The sequence below is a fragment of the Odocoileus virginianus genome, chromosome 25 (genome assembly GCF_023699985.2).
Source record: "Odocoileus virginianus isolate 20LAN1187 ecotype Illinois chromosome 25, Ovbor_1.2, whole genome shotgun sequence".
In the NCBI taxonomy this organism is placed as follows: domain Eukaryota; kingdom Metazoa; phylum Chordata; class Mammalia; order Artiodactyla; family Cervidae; genus Odocoileus; species Odocoileus virginianus.
In genome coordinates this window covers 6,151,460-6,179,066 of record NC_069698.1, presented here as the reverse complement: position 1 = coordinate 6,179,066, position 27,607 = coordinate 6,151,460, and the positions used below count along the sequence as shown (strand labels likewise).

The 27,607-nt window shown below is 39.4% G+C and overlaps 1 protein-coding gene across 8 annotated transcripts in view; it reads right to left on the bottom strand.

Moving 5' to 3' along the window:
- CBLB (Cbl proto-oncogene B) overlaps nucleotides 1–27,607 on the bottom strand; it is a 210,177-nt gene that overhangs the window by 125,766 nt on the left and 56,804 nt on the right. The window contains exon 1 of one of the 8 annotated variants that reach the window (XM_020897526.2): nucleotides 584–1,053. The exons of the other annotated variants lie outside the window; for them this stretch is intronic. The gene's annotated coding sequence lies outside the window, so the exon portion shown is untranslated. Of the gene's footprint in view, nucleotides 1–583; nucleotides 1,054–27,607 lie in introns of those variants that run through there. 8 annotated transcript variants of the gene reach the window in all.

The window sequence follows — 27,607 nt, the reverse complement described above, 5'->3', positions numbered from 1 at the left end:
AAAGGTAACAAGTACCTTTTTATGAAACTTTTTTTTTTTTAAAGAAATCTTAAAAATGCAGACCATTCTATTACATGAGAGAGAAAAGGAAAACGTATCTATTCCTGCATTCCTATTTAAGATAAAATACAATGAAATTTCTGTGAACTATGTGGACAGTTATCATGACATTGACTCGAATAGAAGCAACCAGAAGCAATCATAGTAGAACTTCGTTGTGTGTTTTTGTTTTTTGGCTAGGCTCTTTTTCAAAAGAAAAAAAAAAAAAACACTGGAAGTTTAAACTATATTTTTATGTCCTGGGGTAATCTGATAAAAGAACAGTCTTGTCATCACATAAACTTGACCATGAAAACAATTTAATTTTTATTTTATTTTTTTTTCCATTTATTTTTATTAGTTGGAGGCTAATTACTTTACATCATTACAGTAGTTTTTGTTATACATTGAATTGAATTAGCCATGGATTTACAATTTAATTTTTAAATCTATTAATAGATTCATTTTTGTTCTTTTCCCAGATCACCATAAAAAATTATAATGCAGTAACAATCTGAATCATATCAATTAAGTCAGTACTTACTGCTTCTACTGAAAATTCTTGATTATTTTTACTTGCTACATTCCCTATTTCTACTTTTTGTCACATTCACATTTCGGAGGTAGCTTTTACTTTTACTCAGTAGGATAGAGTAATAGAATCCTCTGTCAGGATACAGTTGAAGTCTTTCCTACAGTAATACTTTCTTCGGGGATTTCTCCTGTCCGTGGCACCAGGCTACCTCCCACGTTCTTCGCACCGCCTCTCGCCTCCTCCTCGGGCATCTGCATGGCCTCCTGCCCTTTCCGACCCACACTCTGGGTTGAGCCATCTCTTCCTCCTCACCGATGCCAAGCTCCTGCGTCTCAGCTTGGTGACCTCCCATCTGCACCAGCTCTAGGTTAAGGTGGTCCGGCCCCGGTGTCTTTTCCATCCCCCTTTCTGGATGCCATCTATCAGGCCGTTAATGCCGCCACCTGGGCTTCCCTGGAGGTCCCGTGGTTAAGAATCCGTCGGTCAACGCAGAGGGCGCAGGTTCAGTCTCTGAGAAATTCCGCGTGCTGCGGGCAGCTGGGCCCGCGCGGTGACTGCTGAGGGCCGCGCGCCCTGAGGCCGCGCTCCGCAGCCGGGGAGGCCGCTGCGGCGGAGGCCCCGCACCGCCCGGCAACGCAGACCCAGCGCGGCCAGCGCATTAAACCAAACGCCGCCGCGACACACGGCCTGTCATGGCAGAACGTCCTCTCTGAGAAGCACCCCGGCCCTTTTATATACAGATGCACTGCACCTCGATCAGAGCAAAGGTCTTCGTTGGAGAAGAAAGGCTTACTGTACCTATAACAGCTTCTTACGAATAACAGATCCCCAATAAATTTTAACGTTGATGACCACGAAAATGTTTAAAGAATAAGTACCTCAGAATTTCCTGACCTAAACAGTGCTAATGGACAGACCGACAGCAAGAGGACACAGAAACAGTTTACGGAACACTGCAGAGCGGAGCACCAACTTTACCAAAAGCTGCTGGAAGAGGGGTTAAAAAGCTAGTGTTTGACACTAAGTGAGGAAAAGAAAAAAAACACCTTTGTGAGTCCCACTATCTTTTCTCTCACCATCTTCTTCTCCTTTGTGAACGACAAAGTGTAACAGCAAGCAACAGGAAACTACTGTGAAGTTCCAGAATCTCAAGGAACCTGATCGCATCTGTCACACTTTCTGAGGAAGCGTAAACACAGCTTCCCGTCACATCGCCTCTGCCCAGACCGCTGCTTCCTCCTTGGCTCTGGAGAGTTCCCTCCGCGACACCTCTGCCCCACTTTCAACCCAGCTCCCCAGAGACGGCGCAAGGGAGACACAAAGGAGGCAGACAGCAGAGACACGGCCACCTCTGTGCTGGTGCTCGTGACTGACAAGAAAACCTCAAACCTGACGTTTATTCATCGTTTCCCCAGGGCTAAAATGACCTTTACTCAAACAGCCGAGGCAAATATAAAAATAAACATTATTCTGCCCAGCAATTCTCATTTACTTCCGGCCTAATCTGCTATGGATACCACATGATAACACAGAGTGTGTGTGGGTGTGTCCACACACGTGAACACGCTCTATAAAAAGTGTGACGTGACAAAGAAAGTAAACAGTATGCCCAGTACTGAGTGCCGTTTAAAAGCTCAGTATCATGATACAGACAAAGAGAAAACAAATACAGAATATGAAGTAAAAGACATAAACAGTAATAATCTCTGGATAGTTTATAAATGGTTTTTCTATTTTTTTCTTTAAATATTTCTATTTTCAAAAATATTACAGGCCATTACACTGACTTTCTCAGGCAAATCTGCAAGGTGCCTGAAGGAGAGAGAGTAACTAGATTTCCAAACCCACTGCAGCAACCCGTCCTCTGACAGGCCCCACTGGCATCCAGGCTGCGGAGCTTCACTTTCAGGCCCAGAGCTCTCTCTGGTACAGTCACCTCCATCCTTTTACTTGAGCACCGACTTTCAATTTTCTAGAAAGTATTAGCCCTTTCACCACAGAATATTCAACACTGGCACAGCAATATAATTTCACGTTTTTAGGATATAAGGCAGGGAATACAAAGTTCAAAGAGTACAACTACTGATAAGCGAAATGTGGAAATCATCTCATTCTGGTTAAGTCTCATTATTTTTAAATCTAGTTGGTGACATTATCTCCTACCTTTACGATAATCTAAGAAATACACCATTCAAGTTGAATTATTTTCAGTTATTACAGATAAATGAGCACACCACATATAACCGTTGTCATGCAATAGCATAAAAGAAAACGTACAGTGACATATGACCAGAGCATCCACGTGTCCACCTTTTCCCTTCAGTACACCAGACACGGACCAGACATATGATGATGGCTCTAGAGAAGGGGGCTAATTTAGAGCTCCTGCCTCAGAAAGAAATGCTGTGCTTTTCTAAGCAGTGAGACTGATTACATTGGGTTTTTTTTTTTTTCCTTTCAAAACGAAGAACAGGTGAAATAATCACAGAACACAGCTGTAACAGACGTGAGCCGCAGCTTCCCCGGGCCCCTCTTGCGGTTTAGTCGCTCAGTCGTGTGCAACGCTTCTGCGCCCCCATTAACTGCAGCCCTCCTAGCAACGCTTCTGCACCCCCATTAACTGCAGCCCTCCTCTGTCCGCGGGATTCTCCAGGCAAGGATACTGGAGTGGCTTGCCATTTCCTTCTCTAATGGATGAATAAAACTTGTTACACTTTCTGAGTATAGCAACAATGTGTATATTTTTTAACTTAAAATAAAGGTCTAAGAGTTTCTTAAATTGGCCAAAGTTAAACTACATTTAGCTTATTCTGCTCCCAGCAGTGGTGATAGGACCTTGCAGACAAGTGGTTTCTGCACTCCCAATGTCAAGTCTCATGAACGAAATACTGGAATATGGTGGAGGAAAGCACAGTAAGCTTTCCTAAAGCAAGGCTCTAGGCACAGTACTGCCTGTCTCTTACTTCAAAGCCTCCTATCCAAAGTTTTCTCCTCTATAAAAATGAGAAGGCTATAGGTACCTAATTTGAGGCCCCATAACATTCCACGGAGTTGTCATTACTTTTATTTTGGCTGGTAGGAGGTGACTAGATAGCTCGCAAAGCCCATAAGCTTTAGGTAAAAATTCTGAATATACTTCACAACCTACAATTAATATGAAGTACAAGGTGTTATATACCATTTTAAGTTTACAGACTTTTCTCAATATATTTTAGTCTGAGACTGAAGAAATCCTAAAGTCAGGATAGAAAAATCTAACATAGAAAACTGACATTACATTGGGAATCCTTAATTTTTATTTTGTTCATTACTATAATAGGCATCTCTGATGTTTTCTTTCCTTTTCAACAAAGTAAAATACTTAAATAACATTGTCTTCCAAAAGTAAACCACAAATCAGCAGAAATAACAAAAAATAAATAAATAAAAGACAACTTAAAAGCTCTGTTCTTCATGTTAATGAATAAACACTAGAATATTGAAACCATATGAAAAATGCAGACTACTAGAACAGAGTATGCTCAATGGGAAACATGGCTTAAAAGGTGATTTTATTTATTTGTTCTTAATAAGGAAATGTGCTAACAGTAAGCAAATTATCACGTCTAAGAATTTTAACTTTCATCTCAATCGAGAGTTTAGAAATATCTTAATTTAGAGAGCCTTATGTTTACCACATGATGGCTGATCAATAATATGAATCAACTCTCTCTGCTATTTTACTCTTGATTGCAAATGGAATAACCACCACATAAATAAAACCACCCTTAGACAGTGGTTTTGGAGTAGAAAGACAAACATATTTAATCTATCCACACCCTGAAGATCAAACATTACCAGAGTTAAAAGCTCCAGCTCTAGAGTCAAATTAACCTAAACCTGAGCTTAAACCACTCAGTAACTGGACAACTTTGCACACTAAGTTAACCCTTCATCTCTAAAATAGGAATTACAACAGCGCTTACCGGACGTGCGGAAGATCACAGATAGTCACAACTTCTCTGCTACTCTTCCCCCGCGCCCATACCTGGGCTAGAATGTGGCAGAAATTACACCGTATAAATTCTGAGGTTGGGCCCTAAGAGATCTGTGGTTTCTGCCTTTGCATCTGGAAAACAATCTTGGAATTTCGTGGTCATGCTCTGAGGAAACCCCAGCAGTCAAGTGGAAAGGCCCTAGTGAGTCCCCAGCTGCAAGGGGGCAACAAATGCCAGGCATGTGAGGGCAACCCAGCGCCCCAGCCAACACCACATCAAACAGAAGCCACCACCATGAAATCTGAACAATAATACTTGCTGTTAAATTTTATGCAGTTTGATACACAGCAGTAAATAACTGGCTTAGCAAACTGACACACAGCAAGCATTTGATAAACGTTTATCATTATTACTAGTATTATTAGTGCTGCTGCTGCTGCTAAGTCGACCAACTTACTATTATTAGCATTATTGTCATCAACAGCAGCAGTTGAAAGGCTGGGACACTCTTCTGTCAATGTAAGTACATAACTTATGGATAAAGAATCAAACACTATTTAAAACTTGTATTCCTACTTAAGAGTATTTTTACACTGAAAATTGTAAAATTTACATCTTCTGTATTTTCCTTGATACTAAAGAAAACTAACCAAAAGAGATTTTTTGGAAGAAATCTGGACTATACCAACTGGAAAGTTAGCCTACTCAGATCTGGATCAGAAGGAATTTAATTTCCAAAACATACTTATTTAGAGAACCACACAAAGAACTGAAGTGTGAAAATACCATTAGGCTAATCTGCTGATTTACACCAACAAAAGACTTAATTTCTACAAGTCTTAAATGCTCAAAGGTAGAGAATCTCCTTAATATTATATGTACATAAAATGTAACCAAAGATCTGAAATGTTTATAGACTGTATAGCAGTCTTTTAATTGAACTGCCATTTAAATCACATTTTCTAAACACGACTTAACATTAACTAGATCTGACATACGTCTAGATAAGAAATCATTCTGGATTTTGGCTTGTCTATTTCTATTCACTGGGGTCTCTGTTCAAAAGTCAAGTACTATTAATAATCCCTTACTTATCAACACTGAAGTACACACAATGATTTTTTTTTTAAAGAATAATTCTTTTGGCTTCCAGCTGTACCTAAACCATCAATATGATAATCTTGAGAAGACATTTAAGGATACTGTTGAACATATCATTGTACCGTGTAAATAAATTTAATGAAATGGTTATTCAACAGAAGTACTACTGCACCCAAGAACTGTAAGATTTAATTATACACTAAACATGAGAATCAATTATTATGCCTCTCCTGGTGATACCTATCATTTAAAGCTTAATAGAAAGAAGAAACTACAAATATTTAAAGAAATCGCTTTTAATATTTCACTTAAATATTAGAATGATGAGAGAAGAATCATGCATTAAGAAAATTTTATGTCCTGTATAATTATTTCCTGCTTAATCAAGTATTTCTTAAGAAATCAAATACTTAGCAAGAGACAAAGAAAAGCTACAAATAATAGACAAAGATCAGGCTGTAAAAGCAGCACCAATTAGTCTTTTCATTTTCTGGCATATCACTTTTGATGAAACATGCTATTTCTTGAAAAGCGTACCTTAGTGGCACAAAAGTAAGTTCTCCCCATTTTTCAGAATGATAGTATATGCACAGAAACAGAGATCTACATATATGAAATTCCATGACTTTATAAAGTTTTTTCATTTAGTAAATACTGTATTTTTGAGGCTCTGCAATAACCTGCCACTATACTAGGCAATGGATTAATAAGATGAAAACCAGCTACACCCCTGCCCTCCAGGAGTTTATAACCAGGTATAAAAATGCACAGCGACAATACAGTGTAATTGTACAAACAAAGTATAATACATTCAAGGTTCTTCAGCCAGCACAGGAGCCCACAGGAGAATGTACTCAACTCTGGCCCTCTTTAAAAGGGTTCAGAGCCAGGGAAAAAGCAAGAGAACATGCCAGGTAAAAGCAGCAAGGTTGGTACACCAAAGTATGTGGGTGAAGACTGGCCTCGCAATACGACACACTGCAGGGTCAGAAGTGATCTGCATTCAGGAAAGAGAAGCCTGGGGCAGCAAGACCACGCTGCAGATACCACCCCATCCTGCAGCCCTGGGCATTAAACCAGCACAGCCCTTCACCCACCCAGGCTGTTCAAGGGTGCAGAGGCCTGCATAGCCAACCATGAGCCACCAGGAAGCGCTACAGCCAACAGGAGTTTGAAAAACACAACCACTTTCCATAAAATGCATCACAAGCTATAATTTAATAAGGAGGAACACATCTTCAGCCAAATTTAAAAGCTTTCATTGAAGATTTCTCTGTTGTTAAGATAGTAATTGAATTTTGAGGGCTTCTTCCCTGTGTCCTTGATGAAATATAATCTAGATTTAACAAATTGAGAAAACAAGCAAAAGAAAAGAGCTCTCAGAGAGGAATGCTCCAGAAGCCTATGTCTTAGAAGCAGATGTTCTACTCTGGCAGACTCCCCGCCCCTGGTGTATTACCATTTGAAACCCACCCACTCATAGATCACATTGCAAATGCACATCTGAGAAGATGTGTTCCCATTTCAAAATACCACAGTAATTCCCTCACTTCCAGAAATGATTCACCAGATAAATATTTAGTGTTGTCAAGAAATATAACCTTTTTTTCCCATGCTCTAAAGTAGAACTCTAGACTGACCAACTCCAACCCCCAAACACAACATTATCAATAACCCCTGCAGTACCATCCCACCAGGTGACATTCTCAAGGGTTAATTCTCTGGGTATGGAGACTGTGCCAAAGCTCTTAAGAGAAGACCCATTTGATTCCACTGAAAAGTACTGCAATCTGTTCTTTAAAAATGGACTGTAGTTAAGCGATACATTTTTCCATTAAGTTTTATGGAGCCTGCTGAATTTCCTGTGTCAAAATCTGTCACAAAAATCTGCTTCTCAGACATCTGTTTGGTACAACATACATGTGAATAAGGTACTGCATGGAGATGTCTGAAAATAGCAATGCACAGCCTAGCATTTGGTTTCTGATCAGAAAGAATTTCCAGTATGTTGATTGGTAGATTTAATTTAGATCCTGTTAATATCTATTATTAATCACTGGTCTTCCAATAGTACCCACCGGGAAAAATAAAGTATTATCTTCTTCATGTCAGTAGCCTTCTGATAGTCAAGTGGAAAGAAAGGTTAAATATGAAGAAGAATAAATGGTAAGAGTGAGCCTTAGATTTCAGTTTGGCAGTCAAGCCCCAGGGCAATCTAACAATTACGCTCAAAATCCAGCCCTTGGATCACAGTTTAAACATCACTCCACCACCTGTCAAAAACGCAGACCTTCAGGCCCCACCCCGAACTGCTGACTCAAAATCTGCGCTCTGATGAGCCCCTCGGGTGATTCATGTGCATGTTTAATATCTGAAAAGCACTTTGTTAGCAGGAACCTCAAGGGATATTTTTCACTGTGGTGCCTGTATGTAGACTGTTTAAGTACTTTTCTGCAGTGGCATTACAGGCCCCAAACTGTGCTGCGCTGTCCTGTCCTCCTCTTTGTGACCCTAAGGACGACTGCCCCCCAGGGGCCTCGGTCCACGGCATTCTCTAGGCAAGAATACTGCAGTGGGGTGCCTGTCCTCCTCCAAGGGGTCGTCCCCACCCAAGGATCGAGCCGGCATCTCCTGTGTCTCCTGCATTGCAGGCAGATTCTTCGCCTGCTGAGCCATCAGGGAAGGCCTCCATGTAAAACTGCATCTAAGCAGCCCTGAGGCCCAAGTACTTTTTCAAAGATCCGTGTAAGACATTCCACTCTGCTGTCCCTCACCACGCACTATCCGTCAGTCCTTCCCGTGATGCAGCCAACATGCTGGGAGTCACAGGCATCGTTACTGGGCTGGAACATCCTTGTTTTAGAGTGATTTAGCTTCTCTTCCAGGACAGACCTCAACAAGGCTAACTGCTGATGGGACTCTCATTTCTCATCCCTCTTGCTCAATAACCCTCAAGAACTCACCCCTAATCGTTCATGGCTCCAACCGAGGACAGCCTGTACTATTCCCATTTGTAAATATCAACATCAGACTGATGAGAACCTCATCACCACACCCCAGCTCAGCCTCCACATCTCCACCCTGGAGAAGAACTAAGTGCTTCTGATTGGTCAACACTTTGTCAGAGGTCAGGGAGCGGGCTGGCTTCCTCCTACTACAGGAAATAGCAGACAACCACACACATCACTAGTTCAGTCTAAGTGTGGCTCACCTATGCCTAATGTGAAAAAGGAGCAAATTATTCTCCCTCCAATCATCTTCCTCTATCATTATTACCCTTTGAGATCCATAAATGCAAGGATTTCATCTGCTATGTTTCGTTCTACCTCCTTAAGAATAGCAAAACTGGGAAAAAAAAAAAGACAGACCTGCCAGCTGAGGAATAAAAAGCACCTTCTCCAAATGCCATTAAGGTGCTATTTCCTCCTAGAACTGAATTTGCCCACTGCTATATATCTCCTTGTAACCTAATAATTAAAAAGCCATCAGGGCCTGCCTGCCTACCCACCAGAAGAAATATCCTTGGAAAGCGTCAATCAAGCTCGGCCGACTAATTTTATCATGAGAACCTCTAATCAGGGAGAGAAAGATCTTGGCGCTGCCCGTGGTGGAGTGATGAATGCAACACCAGGGGCTGGAACAAGGCCAGGAGCGCTGGGGTTTGAAAGGAGCAGCCGAGCCGCCTGGGTGATGCTGCTCTATTCTGGAACCTGAGAGGACAGCGAAAGCCAGAGACAGACTCTGGGCAGAGCAGGAGAGCCTACAGCACCCTGCAAGGTCAACCTCGAGCAATAAACGAAGGATAAAGGTACCAGAGGGGCTCTGAAAAGCTGATGCATAGAAGCCACCTTTTTCAATAGGAAAAGGTTGATGGAGGAAGGTCTTTTATAAACAACTGGTACCCAGACACTTTTATTTAAGAGAATAATTTTTCTTGAAATGTCTAACACTCAACTTTAAACAAAAATAGAGAAAACTAACCTAGGATTCCTATTTCACCAAAAGAGTATTAATACCAAAATTATCATCTTTTGACATGAAATATCTTCAGACCACAAGAAGAGGAGGAATATAATTTCAGAACATAAAGAATCATTCCTTTTAAATGGATAAATTTAACTTCCTGAAAGACTCACTAAAATGCTTACTATAACTTCCAATTCCAGGCCACAGATAAGTGGAACCCATCAGGAGCAGTCCAATCATGCAGAGTGCAGAGGTTTCAGCCCAAGGTACTTTCACATGCCTCTAATCACAGATGAAGAACTGAGCTAGGGACACACACTACAAACTTTGAAGGAGAAATGAAACAAAAAGTGAAAAAGAAACTTCTCACAAAAATGCATTAAATATGGACTGCTCATAAGTAGTTACAATTCACTTATGAAATATTAGTCCATATTTTCCTACTCTGGAAATGACTTGCAAATACGAATTATACATGGGAAAAGGCCTTGAGGAAAAAGAATGGACTATTAAAATATACAAAGCCAATACTGAAACTAAAACCAAAGAAAACCATTCTTATTTAATTCATTGGATTCAAATGAAAGTTTAATACAAAATACAAAGATTCTATGGACATGAAATTCCAGATTATCAAATTATTTGGAGAGTAAAATTTAGTGCCATAAATTAATTTCACATATTTTGTTAACTTCATAACAACTGTTACAATGTTAATGATTTTTTTTCCTTCACATGGGTTTTATGTGAGTTAAGACTATCACTAAAAATCATTGTTGTGTACTAAAAAAGCCAAATAGATTTCTGCATATTTCAGTACTGTTATGAAAATTAATATTTAATTAATTTTAATTAAATGAAAAGTTTAAATTTAACTAAAAATGAAAATTTTAATTATTAATTTAATTTTTTAAAATATCTGATCAAATATTAATCTTGCTGGGTAGTTTTCTTCCACCTGAGTTAGCAGCTATCACAAAAGCACACCTATGTAACATTTCAAAATCATCAGAGATACATAGAGATGAAGGCAACTTAGAAATCATATAATTATCTCTGTCTTCTCATTTAAAGAAATGGAACTGTAACTTGAAAAGGTGATGACAGGTCAAGTGTCACAGACCAATTAGGGGCTAAAATTGAATCTTTGAACTCCTACTTATATTGAAACCATACATATGTTTGCCCTCAATACAAATAGGCAATACTTTCTGAGCTAACCAGTTAATCAGCCACAACTCATTTTTAAATGACCAAAAACGTTGATAACAGATACATTACAAGTGTATTAAGACATTTTAAAAATATATACGTATAGTCTACTAAGACACAGTACATGTATAACCCATGAATCTGAAATTTCACTCTTTGATATGTGTATCGGCCAGAAATAGAAGCATATGTACACCAAAAGACATGTTCTAGAACCTTCACAGCACTATTACTCAAGCCAGAACTAGTCAAATGACCATTAGTAGCAGAAGGAATCAAGTGTGGAAGAGTCATAAAACAGAACACTAAACAGTAAGGAAAACGAACAAACGGCAACAACATGTGTGGCAAGGACGACTCTCGAGCATAATGTGGAGCCGAAGGAACCGAGGCTCAAGGGTCTCTCCCAGGAGATCTCACCCCTCAGTATTTACTTATTCAGATTATATTAATAACTATCGGACAGAGATATCCACAAGAATGTGAACAGACATGCTGAATGTGTATGTAAAATATATGTGTATTTTTTTATTTCCCCCCACTTTCTGGGTAAAAGAGAAAGAGATTTTTCCTTTTCTCTTCACCTTCACTCCTTGAAATTTAAGTTTATAACCACAAGAGATGCATCTCCCCACAGGCTACTTTCCAGTCTAAGCTTACCCCCTATTAAAAATAAGACAACGGGCCCAAAGTGGAGTTGCTTATGCTAAATCCCATATCACCAACTTGAAAATTACAGTTTTGGCTCATGAGAAATAGAATCTTAAACCAGTCAATCAAGAATCACCTGATCAACACTAGCAAGGTTATCTGCCAGAGAGACCCCTGCCATCCCCTAAAGGAAAGTAACCTTGCAACTATCAACCCCCTTTTTCTGCCTAGTATGACTTGCTTGTTCCTGCTCCTGTCTGCCTGTAGAAGTCCTTCTTTCTGAACAGCTCCTCAGAACACCTTTCTTTCTGCTACATTGGATGATGCCAGATTTGGATTGATTTTTCTCAAATTAACTCTCAAATTTTTTGATATGCCTCAGGTTACATTTTTAACAACCCTAAGGCAAAGTATGAATCTGCCAGAGTCCATAAATTGAAGCTAATAACATAAAGAAAGCTGTCTCACCATTTTTTCAACCTGCCATCATGGGTGTCATAATACTTTTGTCTGTTTGTTTATGATAAATCTAACTTCCACAGAAAGACTCAGTCAATTTCATAATAAACTCAAGATTTCAATAAAAATTCCATTTTCCCATAAAGTGTGTTTGTATTTTCTAATGCAAATATGGAAAACAATGCAGGTAAACTTAGGCCTAATTTAAGTTCCTAATTTATAAATTCAGATATCAGAACAACTTGATTTTCCTGGTATGAATCCTTCCTCAGGCATCCCCTAATGCTGTACACCGAAGCAGAAAAAAATAATGGTAAATGGAAGCCTTTTCCTTTTCGTTAAGCCGCTGAAGCGTGAGCAAGGCAGTTACCCCGGGTGCAGCCCCTGCAATGGGAAAAGCCCACCAAGGGCTCATCTCTGAGCGGCTCTCAGGCGCCAGATGAAAAGCATATCCAGACGACCTCATTCTGGTCACCCCAAAGCTGGAGGTGACGCCCACTGTAAGAGGCAGGCACACATTTAGTTCTTGCAGATACAAGCTGGTTTCCTAGCTGGTGCTACTGGTAAGGACCCCATTTGTCACTGCAGGAGACTTAAGAGACGCAGGTTCAATCCCTGGGTCAGGAAGATCCCTTGGAGGAGGGCGTGGCAACCCAATCCAGCATTCTTGCCTGGAGAATCCCATGGACAGAGGGGCCTGGTGGATGACAGTCCATAGGGTCGCAAAGAGTCAGACATGACTGAAATGATTTAGCCTGCATGCATGCAAGATACAAACTAACCTCCAGAGTAATCCCAGGAAATTATAAAACATTTCCTTTTCAAAAATGCTAATTTAAACTAGTTATATTGAACAAAGAAGTATGAACGGCTAGTTAAAATATTTTAAGTGGAGTTTTAAAAATACACAGATATTCCATAGCACCATTTGAAGCCTGTTCCTGTAATACCTATGCAAAAGTTAAAATATATTAAAAAATTAAAAATAAAATGCCTTCAGATGAATTAAATGTGTCTGGTTTTTGTCGTCTCTAAAACAAGACAGAAACATATCTTTCCTTCAGTTTCATTAAAAGGATGATTTAAATTTAACCCTATCCAGAGATTTGAAATGTTGGCATGTTACATTACACACACTCAGAGAAATAAGGCGTTAGGTAAAGCTTTCAGATCTCCTGTTACAGGCCATTAACCAAATATCTGACCCTACAGACAACAATAAAAATAGAAATGTTACCACAAATCACACTGTTTGGGGGTTAAGAGCAGGCTGAATGGGGATTTAAGTGCGTTTTTGCCCTCCCAACCCCCATCTATAGTCAGAACCAGATGCTAGAGATTGAGATTAAGGGCAAGGAAGGAAACTTCCTCTTTTAAAGCCCAAGAACTACACTTTCCTCCCCCTTACAGCTTATTCTGAGGGACATGCATTTATGCAAACATACAAGGTTTCAAACAAAAAGTTGCAGCCAGTGAATGTGTAGCATGTAGGGAGGTCAGGAATTTAAAGAGGCATTTATGGTTTGGTTTCATTTTATTTGGGGGATGGCAGGGCATTACAAAAAATACAAAAACTGATTAAGTTGGACTCCTCAGAATACCACATAGTGGTACGGCTGAGTAGCCAGGAAGCACCCAGTTTCTGAATATATATAGAAAGATGCACACACACACACACACATATATGTATGGGGAAAGATAAAATAAGCTCTCCAGGGAGATAATTTGTTGATCATCTGTCAAGATGTAATAAACAAGATGACTGGATGGAAAAATGAAATGTATAAAAATGACCAGAGTAATAAAGATGAGTCTTGTTCTGCTGGAGAGTTTAAAAGAATAGTAAGCAGAGATAAGAAAGCCTTCCTCAGTGATCAGTGCTTAACAGAGGAAAACAATACAATGGGAAAGACTATAGAGATCTCTTCAAGAAAATTAGAGACACCAAGGGAACTTTTCAAGCAAAGATGGGCACAATACAGGACAGAAATGGTACGAACCTAACAGAAGCAGAAGATATTAAGAAGAGGTGGCAAGAATACACAGAAGAACTATACAAAAAAGATCTTCACAATCCAGATAATTACAATGGTGGGATCACTCATCTAGAGCCAGACATCCTGGAATGTGAAGTCAAGTGGGCCTTAGGAAGCATCACTACGAACAAAGCTAGTGGAGGTGATGGAATTCCAGTTGAGCTATTTCAAATCCTGAAAGATGATGCTGTGAAAATTTTGTACTCAGTATGCCAGCACATTTGGAAAACTCAGCAGTGGCCGCAGGACTGGAAAAGGTCAGTTTTCATTCCAATCCCAAAGAAAGGCAATGCCAAAGAATGCTCAAACTATCACACAATTGCACCCATCTCACATGCTAATAAAGTAATGCTCAAAATTCTCCAAACCAGGCTTCAATAGTACGTGAACTATGAACTTCTAGATGTTCAAGGTGGATTTAGAAAAGGCAGAGGAACCAGAGATCAAATTGCCAACATCCATTTGATCATCCAAAAAGCAAGAGAGTTCCAGAAAAACATCTACTTCTGCTTTATTGACTATGCCAAAACCTTTGACTGTGTGGATCACAACAAACTGTGGAAAATTCTGAAAGAGATGGGAATACCAGACCACCTGACCTGCCTCTTGAGAAATCTGTATGCAGGTCAAGAAGCCACAGTTAGAACTGGACATGGAACAACAGACTGGTTCCAAGTCAGGAAAGGCTGTATATTGTCACCCTGCTTCTTTAACTTATATGCAGAGTATATCATGAGAAATGTTGGACTGGATAAAGCACAAGCTGGAATCAAGAATGCCGAGAGAAAAATCAATAATCTCAGATATGCAGATGATACCACCTTGATGGCAGGAAGTGAAGAGGAACTAAAGAGCCTCTTGATGAAAGTGAAAGATGAGAGTGAAAAAGTTGGCTTAAAACTCAACATTCAGAAAACTACGGTCATGGCATCTGCTCCCTCACTTCATGCCAAATAGATGGGGAAACAGTGACAGACTTTATTTGGGGGGCGGGGGGGGTCCAAAATCACTGCAGATGGTGATTGCAGCCATGAAATTAAGACACTTGCTCCCTGGAAGAAAAGTTATGACCAACCTAGACAGCGTATTAAAAAGCAGAGGCATTACTTTACCAACAAAGGTCCATCTAGTCAAAGTTATGGTTTTTCCAGTAGTCATGTATGGATGTGAGAGTTTGACTATAAAGAAAGCTGAGCGCGGAAGAATTGATGCTTTTGAACTGTGGTGTTGGAGAAGACTCTTGAGAGCCCCTTGGACTGCAAGGAGATCCAACCAGTACATCCTATAGGAGATCAGTCCTGGGTATTCACTGGAAGGACTGATGCTGAAGCTAAAACTCCAAAACTCTGGCCACCCAATTAAAAAAACTGACTCATTGGAAAAGACCCTGATGCTGGGAAAGAATGAAGGCAGGAGGAGAAGGGGATGAGAGAGGATGAGATGGTTGGATGGCATCACTGACTCGATGGTCATAAGTTTGAGCAAACTCCAGGAGTTAGGCATGGACAGGGAGGCCTGGTGTGCTGCAATCCATGGGGTCGCAAAGAGTTGGAAACAACTGAGCAACTGAACTGAATAAAGATGGAAAATTAGGAAAGAAAAACAGCAGTGGGAGAAAATAACACATGATAAATGAGGGAGAACAAAGAAAGAAAGAAGTCGCTGCATCTGATAAATTTTTTTAAAGGGAGAACACCAAAAAGCAATTAACAAAATAAACAAATTAAGCAAAATAGAGGGTGGGGAAAAATAAGCAAGGATTTACTGTAGAAGTTATAAAAAAGAACATTTAAGTATGACAATGCTACCTTGTCGCAGTCTTTACACTTTTATTAACTACATAAAATAGACAGATTAGTACACATTTGTGAAATAAATCAATAGTTGCATTGTGAAGCGTAAATATCTTATAAATTCAGACTAGTCCCATCCATGATTAAAATACTTGAATAATCAAAAACTAAAATGTATTTCAGCATTTGATCACAAAAAAACACTTGTGCTCTGTTATCTCTGGGTGATAGGATTACATACGTGTGATTTAATTTTACTGTTCCGTGTATACTCGTATTACCGAATTATCTATAAAGAGTGGCTCAAGCAAAGCGACCCAGGGATCGAACCCAGGTCTCCTGCATTGCAGACAGATTTCTTTACCATCTGAGCCATGAGGGAAGCCCAAGATGTTAACAAATAATCACAAAGATAATCCTTTTAAAACATCCTCTTGTTTTCAAAGGGTATTTACCTTGCACCTTTAGACCATTAATATTCTATGACGAACAAACAAATCAACAAATACTGACTAAGTTACAAATTAGCTACAGATTCGTCATCCCTACACAGCAGATAACTTTGCAATCTGACCACTCCTTCCACAAAAAGTGCATTTTTTGCTGCGCCCCTTTAATCGAGGCTTGGCCATGCGGCTTGCTTAGGCCAATCAGCCATGGCCTAGAAGTTCCTGTGAGTTGGTGGGTCCCCTTTCCTGCAGCTGGGAACCACTGTGCAATCACCTGATGATGCCCATGCTATCGCAAACAGCACGTGAAGAGAAGCTCCAGCCACCCAGCTGAGGTCCCAAACACACAAAATGAAGCCATCTGAGGCGATGCAGCCTCAGGTGAGTAGCCCCCAACATAGGAACCACCCAGCCAAGCCTACAAGTCATGCGGAACAGTGACTGTTCTCTTGAGCTACCAGGTTCTCTACGCAGCAAGAGCAAACTGATGGAGAAAATAGAGATACTGAGTACTAATCACCCTAACTGGGGGCGTCCCTGGAGGCTCAGGCGGTAAAGCATCTGCCTGCAGTGCAGGAGACCTGGGATCGATCCCTGGGTCGGGAAGATCCCCTGGAGAAGGGAATGGCAACCCACTCCAGTAGTCTTGCTGGGAAATCCATGGACAGAGGAGCCTGGTGGGCCACAGTCCATGGGATCGCAGAGTCGGACATGACTGAGCGACTTCGCTTCAAACACCCTAATAATATCTGTAAAGCATCCAATATAGTACCTGATGTATAAATACTATGATCTTATTCTTTATTCTAGATCCTTCCAAGAATACAAACAGGTGTGGTAATCCTCACCACATAACAGGGATCAGGATACCTGAAGGTTTCTTAAACCACTGCTGACTGCGCCCCACTTCAGAGTCTCTGATTCAGTGACTGTGGTGGAGACGGAACATGCGCCTTTCCAGCAGGTCTCCCAGGAGCTGCTGCAGATTCTGCAGATCAGCAGGTCACACTTTGCCACACACAGCCCTTAAGAGTTTATAGTCTCCAAGATTCATCCAACAAATACGTCTTAAACACTTCATGCAGAGACGTTGCACTAGGCTACAGACTAAAGGAAAACCGCTACGGGGGCGACAGGTGGCCCGAGAGAAAGGCCTGTTGGTGTGTTTGGGAGGTAATTAGACGTGGGCTGAAGAATAACAGCCAACTTAACACTCTCCCTCTGCCCTGAGAGTATCAAATACACATTTGTTTCTGAAATAAGAGACTGCACAGTTAGCCTATATTCTGTCAGTATTTCTTTCCCCTTTTGTGACATACAGAAAATTATATTTCCAACAGCTGCTCTAATCTCCACCTTGGCTACTAATGATATTGATAAAGTAAGCTTTGTAATGTATAGTAGAGTTGTAACTCTAACTGCATAGACTCTCCTAAAGAACTACTCATGTTATTTTATAAACACAATCATCTATAACTCCTGCTACGACTATGATGACATGCGGTTAACCCGGCCTAACTGATTTTCAGTTGGTTTATCTCTTTGCCTAATTTCCTTCCAGATAATGTGCACAAGTGCTAGAAAACATGAACGTGTCTAATTCTTAGCTCTTAATTTCTCTTATGTCATAACTGAGGTCGTGACTGACTCTTAGCTACAAACTCTCACAATTCTAGTGTTAAAATAGAGAAAATATTTGTTGTTTTCTGGAGTAAGTAGCCAAGAAACATAATTTGTGGGTCCTTCTGACATACCAAACCTACACTTCTATAAAAATATCGTATGTAATGGTAAAAACATTTGACTCCCAGTCTAAAAATGAGAATTCTGGTTCTGTTTAGTGGATCTTGGACAAGACATTTAATATCTTTGGTTTGAGCCTCAGATTTCTCACCTGAAAAAAAAAAGGAGTTGGTGACCAGCGGTTCTTAAAATGCCTTTGTGTTACAATCACCTGGCTGTTTTCTAAAAGCACATGCCTTGGGCAACATGATAGAACAACTCAGTCAAAATTTCTGGGGGTGGAACCCACAGAGCAGAGCTGCTGAGAGCACCCCAATGACATCAGTGTGCAGCCAAGGCTGAAAACTGAGGAGGAGGATCTGGACGTGCCTCCTAGCTATAGCTCAGTGGTCCCCAAGGTGAGCGGCTCATCAGGGGCACCTAAGGATTCTAGAGCCGGTCTTCACCGGGGCCCGCTCCAGGCCAGGCCAACCAGAGTCTCAGAGCGCATCCGGCACTAGTGCCGCTCTGCAAGCCTTCCAGATGAGTCTAATGGGTCAGTGTGGGTGGGAAACACTGTCACAGCTCACATGTTCGATTCATAGAAAAATCAACTTTAGAATTCTTTCAATGGCAAGCTCTTATCTGGTGATAACAGGTATGTTGATAAAAACTTCAAATTACATACAAATTTTTAGAAAAACAAAATATACATAAAACCATGAACCCCAACCTGAAACTATAAACCAAGTAACATCCTTTGGACATCCACAGATAATTCTGAAAGAAATCCCTGATATGATCTGACCCACTGGGAAACTGGAAATTACAATTATAGCATATTGGCATAGAAACAAAAAGAGCAAGTGTAAAGACATAATCTGGGCTTTAGGAAACTATTGCACAAGTCAAATTTAGTAAATATGCCCAAAACTGTGAAAGACAGTTTATGAGAAAATAACGCTGACCCATTTGGCTTATTCAAGTACTCAGAGACAGAGAGGGAGAGAACGGTACTTCAGCATGTTAAAAAAAAAACCCTGGGAAGAGACTTAAAACACTGAAGACTTCTTGAATGTGTGACTAACGCATTTTCATGAAAAAAAATTTTTAATCACTCATGACTTGAGCAGGTTGAAAGCTAATTTTTAGAGAGGACTTACCCTTTCTTTGGCACTGAAATATTGGGTTATTAATAAAAGTAATCTTTAAAACACCCAGGAAAATAACATAAAAAGAAGCAGCAACCATTATTAATGCATAAATGGTCTATAACTTTAATAGCTTTCAAAGCCCAGGTATAGGAGACTAAATGACACTTAATCACTGTGTTAAATACCATGCTTATAAAAGTGGAAAAAGATAGTATTTTTAATGAGAAAGCATATCATATTTTTAATGCTTCAGTGTATTACAGACAATTTAAAATGTTTGGCTACTTAAAAGGATAATGAACTCAAAGGTTAAAAATGAGTAATCCTCTAAAAAATGACTAGTCAAATTAGTCATTTAGCCTTGTAAGTACATATTAAACTCTAAGACAGGTCTGAACAACTTCAATTCTCATTTCATAAAGAACTCTGCTGTGCTGAACCACATCACTGAATTCGTTTACATGCAACGGTCTTCTTCCTCCCCCTGTGCGGCACAGCGAACATCCAGGGGACTTCCTGCAACAGGCTGGACCGGGCCACTGCTGAACCTGACCGGCGTCGCTGCCGCCGTTGGCTGGGCAGGGCAAGGTACCACGCTGAGCTAAGCTAGTGCTGACAAGAACAACTTGTTAAAATACCTAAAGCTACGAAGGAAGAATCCCGTTCCCACAAGAACACGCTTCGTAGTGCTGCAGAGCTCAGGACTCGACCTTCGTCACAGGATACCTTCAAGTTGCTGCCCAGGACAGAGTCCTGAAAGATGCCAGGAACGTGCGGGGTGAGATGAGGAGGCTGTCTGGCTTGTAAAGGGAACAGAAACAGATTTCTTCATATACATAAAGGGAAACACACACACCTGAATCAGAGACGATTAAAAATAGCAATCTGCCAAAAATAACTGGCTGAATCATACTAATAATTTTCAAGGTAACACTGTAAGCAAGCCACTGGTGATATTCATCTACAACACTTCAAGGAGAAACTCTCACACCCACAGGCGCCCACATTAGACTGGATCCCGGCGTGCGCACGCACGCGCACACACACACACAACACACACGTGGAGAAACCACCACAGCCACTCACATCAGACTGGAATCCTACACACACACACGACCTGCATTACCGCAACGGTTCTGTTTCCTTCTTACATCCAATCCTCTCCAGCTGAAATAGTTCACAGTTTGCGTCTTAGTCTCCCTAATCCCTCCTTGGCCTTATGCAAAATTGTTCATGAACTTACACCCATCTTTTTGGGAAAAAAAAAAGTCATAGGTCTCTACCAGATTAGAAACCAGTGCTCTTCAGAGCTGACAACTGAAAACTTAAGTGAAAATCTTCTTATGTGCAGGCGCCAATTACCAAACCTTTAAAGTCCCAGATTTTAATGTCTGTCACCAGGGCAAGTACCACAGAATTTCCAAGCGATTCACAACCAGGATGGAAAGATGTTAAAAATGTTCAAATCTCAACAGTCTACAAATAAAAATCAATCATTGTCCCTCCGTGTGGGGAGGGAGGGTCAGAAAGAGGGAAGAGGGAGGTGTTTAGCTGGCTCCATCTAGATGTACCTCTGGTCACACTCCAGGGAGAAACCGGCCCAGATAGAGCAGCTTAGACACAGGACAGTATCAGTGGATTCTACCATTAAATTGTTTCCTAAATCATTTAGAAGACACTAAAATTTGCTTTAATATTGGAAAAAGTTAATGAAACTAGCAAATATTAACATATGAAAGAAGTTAATAGTTTATTGGAATTTATAAAGGTCTATGTATATATTTTAGTGAAGGAGAGGGAAGCCTGGCAAGCTGCACTCCACGGGGTTGCAAAGAGACAGACACGAATTAGTGACTGAACGACAACAAACGTATATATTTTAATATAGCATTTGATGTCACCAATTTAACTGCTTTATTCTAAAATAGGACAACTCATTGGTTTAGATACTGAGGCAAGTTACATTTAAATCTGTGGTATTGATGAAAAGTAGAGAAATCAGCCAAGTCTTCACATCAGCCAATGCTAGCAAGCACTTCATTATAAATAACACTCATGCATAGTCATTTGATGTACAAATTTTGGTTACTGAAGATATTCACTGAGCAAGCAATTCCAGGTAATTTGCTAGTTGTGATTACTGTAATGTGTAATTTTTAGTTGTGATAATTACCCAAGAGATTTAGAATATACAATTTGTAGACTAATTATGGAACCTCTGTTTATTCCTTCAGGCTCAGCATTTGAGGAGAGAAAATTTATGAGGCTTGAGATTCTCTTTCTGAGCCCCCGCTGAGTTTCCTCTGCATGGCAGTTTGCATGTCGCCGACTCCCCACCAGAACTGCTATTTGTTATTAATGACACCTACTTTCAAAGTAACAAGGTTTCATAAAGACATTCAGCGTATGTTCATGGAGTGAACCACCTCCTTGAGATTTTCAAAGCTCGGTAAGAAGAAGTCTGCCGTAAAGTATTCTGTTCCTGCCTTCCGTCTTCCTGGAGTGGAAGGCCAAGTGGCGCAGGCTGGAGTGTGGCTCCGCTGTGCCCTCCTCAGCGCATCCCAGAATTCTTTCAAGTGCTGCTTTTTATTATTCTATCATTCCAGTGAGTTGCAGGTGGGGATGTGGAGATGGGGTGCATTCTCAGTGCAAACTAAAATAATCTAGAAGTTGTTTCATACAACTAAGTTAATAAAGTTGGGTACATGTTCTTAAAGATAATGGAACAAACTGAAATGTATGATGTTATATCCCTCCAAGTGGGCACTTACTTGTTTTCTCATTATACTATTAAGTGACATTTCCCCCCCCAAAAAAAAAAATGTACTGCTGGTTTTAAAATATTTGAATCCAGGAATAGTTACTAGAACTAGATACTAAAACTAGGTTAATACTGGAAATTTCTCCCATTCACCCAAGAACCTGTGAAGGGTCTTCTCTTAAGTTAAATATTATTCCACTATATTAATTATTAATTAGAAATTAGTGGTTCTCACACAGGACTCTGATTACACATTAAAGTTCCTGCCTCCAGCACTGTTAATATATATAAACTGCCAATGACCTAAGGAAAAATCTTCTTAAACATTCACTTTCCTATGGGGACAGTATTTAGGCACATAAGCTATTGAGCACTTCAAGTGTAGTTAGTCTAACACGGGATCTGCTGTGAATGCAAATAAGTACACATTGGATTTCCAACAATCAGTATGGAAAAAAATATAAAATATTAAGAATTTGTTATCTTGATTACATACTGAAATGATAACATTTTAGGTTAAACAAACTATATTTTTTAAATTAATTTCATCTGCTTCCTTTTACTTAAAATATACTAATAGCTACCAGATAATGTAAAAATACATGTGCTTCTACTGGACAGCACTGTCCTCTGAACTCATCCGATCCCACCTTTTGCTGTGGCTGTGGCTTTGTTTACGTTTTTTTTCAGTTTTCGTTTGTCTTTGAATCCACTTAGATCTTCCTCTATGGGAGAACAGCTGCCCCTCTATCCTCACTTCATAGTGAGAAAGCATTTCACTTCTACAACCCTCCACTACCAATGCCCAATCGGTATATTAGTCAGTTGGTCTTCACCACGCAGTAACTTCCGTATCCACCACACAATGGCTCAGAGTTCAGACACTCCCGATCCCATACACCAAGGACAAGCAGGTAAGCCCCTGGCTCCAATCTAGCCCCGCTGCTGTATTTGTGCACTTGCCCCATCATCACCTTCTGAAGCACAGGTCAGATCGCTTCATTCACCTCCTGGAACAAACGTCAGCCGTGTAATTTTTCTAAAGCCCACAGTTCTGAGCATGGTATCCATTCTCTCCAGCCTGAACAGACAATCCTAGCCACATTTTTCATTACATCTCTTCTGAAAATATCTGGCTGAACTTTTTATACTATTACTTACAATTCCCTGGAGTAACTAGGTACAACCAGAACCCTAGGTCTTTACACATACTTCAGACTGCAAGATCCGTCCCTCACTTGGGTGCTGGAAAATCCCACTCACCCCAGAGTGAAGCTGCCTCCAGTTCCCGAAGCTGCACTCAATCCCTGTCTGCATCTGAAGTCCCAGGCTCCCTCTGCCAGTATAAACAGTGCAGCAGCTATACTTTTTCTTCCCTTGTACTATATTCACATTTTCTCTCTCCTCTGCTGTGAGTTTTTAAAAAGAAAAAAAAAAAAAAGAATGAAAAGGGGGGAGGAGAAAGGAAGGGAGGGAGAAAGGGAGAAACAAAGAATAATAGGAAGCAGATCTAGTAATAATAATAGTGAAGCACCATGTTCCTGCAGTGCCTATTCCCAGGATCTGCACATTGCAGGGACTCAACACGTCTGCTCAATGAAGAACAATGCGAATGCATTTTCAGGTTTTAAAAAGTTAGGAATTCAAAGAGATTTAAATTCTCACTTTAACGTGGCATTATGTATAGCACGTGTTGAGTTAATGAGTAAGTGATTTAGCTTCTCTATACACTCAGGCAGACAGACACCTTGTTTACAACATAACTATGTTAGTGCACAAATGAAATTTTAGGATAATGCACACAGTCCTCCAAGGGAAGCTGCCTGTGTTCACAACTATTCACCAACTCCACTTCAAAGTAAAAGTAGAACTTGATACTTTACTCATATGGCCTAATGAACTGACTCATTAAAACATCTCACAAAAGGCAGAGATAGAGTCTGAGATCCTTATCTGTTATCAACAAGCGGATATTCTTTTTAAAGGTCACAAAGATATGCTGAGCCCTAAACCCCTCACTAGGCTTTGCCAAATAGCAGGCTGAAAAGCAAAAAAAAAAAAAAGATATGCCACAGAAAACAGCACATGTTATACCAGGGTATTTTTAACCTAAAACTTAATGAGTAGAAATTTTCAAAATATAGATAGAGCAAAGAGAAAAAAAATTTTGAAAACTGTTAAAATATAAATCAATAATAGACATGTTTATTTTAACTTAACCAGAAGAAACTAAATATGAATTTGTGTAAAACATTCCTGTTAACTTCCAAAAGAAATTTTTTTAAACCCTATTTTGAAGGAACTCATTTTCATCACAAATCTTAAAGTAAAACCATATGAATTACTGAGCTTTTTGGTTAAGCTACTCAGAAAAACAAATCTAGATTCTTGTAAGCTTACTCATTGTACAACCATATTTTTAAACAAATATCAAACTAAATCTTTACTAAGTCAATTAATACTTATAACAGCCCTTCATACATATATCTAATAGAATACCATTAGAGAAAGCTTTACATTTTCTAAGTAAATTTCTATTAATAAATCTAAATATCACTGGAATAAATTTAACCATATCAAATTTTACAGAAAGATTAATCATTTTCTTTCCTAAATATTCTACTTTTCATTAAAAATTATGATGGGTAGGAATATTTTCCATTATCAGTAATTCAGAGCAATGCGGGAAACCTGGGTTCAATTCCTGGGTCGGGAAGATCCTCTAAAAAAGGGAAAGGCTACCCACCCCAGGATTCTGGCCTGGAGAATCCCACAGTCTGTACAGTTCATGGGGTCGCAGAGTCAGACAGGATAGGGCGGCTTTCACTTTCAATTACTGTACTAACTTGCAACATAATCTTGTAAAGAATCCCCAGGAATTGTATATGTCTAGTAAGCATTTTTAATATGCAGTTTCCTGGAAATGGCAACCCACTCCAGTATTCTTTCCTCGAGAATCCCATGGACAGAGGAGCCTGGCAGGCTACAGTCCAGAGGGTCACAGAGAGCCAGACACGACAAAACACACACACACACACGTTTTCTTTGTGAAATTACCTAACAGTGTTCAGAGAAACACCCACAACTAAGGGAAAACAGCACAGGTGCATAGACAGCATAATAAAATTTACAACAAAACCAAAATAAAAAACCTTATTTGCTTTTTAAAAATCAGAGGTTTCTTTTTCCTCGGGATTCTGCTGTTAATACAGAGGTATTCAAAATCACTGCTTCTAAAGTAGACTCTAATACATCAACATGGAGCTGGAAAGGCCTTTGGAGATCAAGCAGTTGTAACTCCATCTTCCACTTTATGTCACTGCACTCTGCCCAACTATATTCCTAAGCTTTATAAGGAATTTCTAGTTTTTTGTTTTACCCACATGTCTTGCACATAATAACTGCAGACTAGCTGGTCTTAAAGACACTTCTCAGAGTCTATGACTTAGATCTCGTTTGTTGAGCCACCAACAATAACATCCATTCAGTTTAAAGTAGTTTAAAGAAGAACATTAGTAGATATTATTTGTTTCCAATATTTCCAAATATTAAATTATTATATAGCTGGTTTTATTTTCTTTAAAGAAGTCAATAACTACTGATGCAAATGATTTCATGTGACAATTTAAAAAATCATTTTAGGACAAATCCAAGGCTAAACTACATTGAAATACTAGGATCGCTGAAAGTAAACTAAGAAAAATATCCTAAAACTAAGTATTAGCTAATATCCTTATAGCTTTTAGATTATAAGATCAGAATCAATGCTATCTTCCAACAGATAAATGAAAACACAAAATAACCTACCATTTAAGTAGATTCACTCATTCATTCACTCATCAAGTATTTATTGAGTCATCCACCAACCACACTTCTGGTCAACAGTGATATAGCAGTGAATGTACATAAAATACTTGGAAAAGTGAATGGATGGAGAATCTGATGAAAACAGACAAAAAATAGCTTTGGTTTTATTATACTCTGCTACAACAAAATCAGAGGTGGTTTTAAAATATATATATATATATAAGCAACACATATTCCATCTACAAAGAACTCAGGAAATGACTATATACAAAACCTGAGTTAAATTATAGGGAACTATTAACACAGTCCAACTGAATGACATGAAAGCAGCACTATTACTTAAAAGTGTTACTTGTGTCAACAGTCACCTGACGTCTATGTGAAAGCCTAGAAGCCGGCAGTGTTAGCGGGGGCGCACATAACCCGCTCAGGACCATGTTTCTGTCTCGTGGCCATTTGTAACGGCTGCTCACAAGCCTGTATGAACGGTGCCTTCAGACTTCTTATTTTTAAGCATACACACAGTCTAGGCAAAAATCACCTGCTAGCAAAAACTAGTGAAATAGTAAAACGATCAGTGGTTGCTAGGGGTGCAGGGGCTAGCAACCCAGGAGCAGCGATGGGAAGGGGGATTAACAGACAGAGCACAGAAGATTTTTAGGGCAGTAAAAATACCCTTTATGCGATTATAATAATGGATATGTGTCATTGTACATTTGTCCAAACCCACAGAATGTATGCCACCAAGAGTGAACTATTATATAGTTCATGTAAAGTATGAGCTCTGGCTGATTAGGACGTGTCAGTGTAGGTTCATCAGTTATAAAAATCATGCCACTCTGGTGGGAGATGTTGATAGTGGTGGAGGTTACGTATGTGTGAGGGCAGGGAGTATATGGGAAATCTCTGTACCTTCCCCTCAAGTTTGCTGTGAACCTAAAAAAGTATAGTCAATTAAAAAATAATAATCTCATCAATGTCTTATATGTATATATGTTTTTAAATTTTAACATATCTAATAAAAATATCGGCTTTAGCTCACTGTTTTCTTCGGTTATGTGAGTCATAAAATCAAGGCCTGAGAGATAGGAATGTGTACAAACCCCAGGCAGACACAGCAAACTGCCAAACTGTGTTCCTAGTGTTTTCTGTGCAAATTCTGGCTGCTCAACTTTCTCAAACAGATAGGGCTCAGATGGGGCAAAGGCCACATACACTGTTTAATGGTTTGTAACAAAATAAAGCAATGGTAAATGACATGTGATATTAATGTCTCAATGTTATTCATCTGAAATGAAGAGACTCAGTTAAAAATGAAGATGGGACATTTAGAGACAGGGAACCAGCAGTCTCTAATAAAGCATTAGATAGCATATCAAAAATAGCAAGTCTAAAATTCCTAGATATTTTTGTAGATATTAGAAGAAACAAAAATTTTTTTTTTCCTGCACTAGCTTCAAAAAGAAAGGAATATGAGCTAATGCTACACCAAGCACATCTAGAAACATGCTGTAAGTCTTGCTGGGAGTGCTACAAATTAAGCGAGACTGGTTCTGCTATGGATTTATGCCCATTTAAAATCAATACTGCCTGGAGACAGAGAGATTCCAAAGACATTTTCTATTGGGAAATGCTTTTCCCTCATTTTTATTCAATGAAATTAATGACATAGTTTATATTTCTGATTCTATTCAATACAGTATTCTCCATTTTATTACTAAAAGTTTCTTAGCCCAAACTCTTTAAAATGTTTTTCTTACAAAAATGTAAAACACAGAATTATTTTCTGTGAATTAGATTTCTTTAAAGCAGCTTAATATGTATATTTTAAACTCATAAGAATCACACATTTTTTTTTCCATTTATTTTTATTAGTTGGAGGCTAATTACTTTACATCATTACAGTAGTTTTTGTCATACATTGAAATGAATTAGCCATGGATTT